This window comes from Manihot esculenta, chromosome 9 (genome assembly GCF_001659605.2).
Source record: "Manihot esculenta cultivar AM560-2 chromosome 9, M.esculenta_v8, whole genome shotgun sequence".
NCBI classification, from domain to species: Eukaryota; Viridiplantae; Streptophyta; class Magnoliopsida; order Malpighiales; family Euphorbiaceae; genus Manihot; species Manihot esculenta.
This window is the reverse complement of record NC_035169.2, coordinates 26,106,135-26,106,793: the sequence shown is the minus strand read 5'-3', so window position 1 is coordinate 26,106,793 and position 659 is coordinate 26,106,135. Positions and strand designations below refer to the sequence as shown.

Here is a 659-nt window from a genome sequence, read left to right as displayed (position 1 = left end):
CAACATTGGTGAGATCAGAGATTTGGGATGCTAAAATGGATATACTCACCTCATTCACCCTTCTTGGTGGCTGTTCTTGGTCTCCAAATTGCTGTGAAGCTGCTGCCATGGTGGAAATTAAATCCCTTATGGCTTGAGGTGACTTGTCTTCAATTGATCCTCTACATGCTGCATCTATGAACTTTCTTTCCGAAGGTAGCAAACCTCCATAGAAGTATTCAATGAGTGATTTATCAGAGATGTCATGTTGAGGGCAGCTTGTACACAATCGATTGAATCTTTCCCAATATTCATATAGCCCTTCATAATCCTTTTGCTTGATGTAACTGATCTCTCTTCTGATGCTAATAGCTTTTGAGGTTGGGAAGTATTTGCTCAAGAAGGCTCTCATTATCCCAGCCCATGAAGTGATGGATCCAGGTGGTAAATGGAACAACCAATCTTTGGCAAAATCATCAAGAGAAAAGGGAAAAGCTCTTAATTTAACATGCTCTTCGGAAATACCTTGAGGCCGCATTTTTGAGCACACATTGTGAAATTCTTTGAGGTGCTTGTGTGGATCCTCATTTTTAAGACCTCTGAATTTTGGAAGAAGATGAATTAATCCGGTTTTGAGCTCAAAAGGGTCTGCCAAAGGTGGGTAAGTGATGCACCATAGT

At 40.8% G+C, this 659-nt stretch overlaps 1 non-coding gene across 1 annotated transcript; it reads left to right on the top strand.

Annotated features, from left to right (window-relative positions):
• The first annotated feature begins 239 nt into the window (after positions 1–239).
• On the top strand, positions 240–346 carry LOC122724719. Its single transcript, XR_006352172.1, has one exon. It is a non-coding gene; the product is annotated as a small nucleolar RNA R71 (small nucleolar RNA).
• Positions 347–659: the final 313 nt, after the last annotated feature.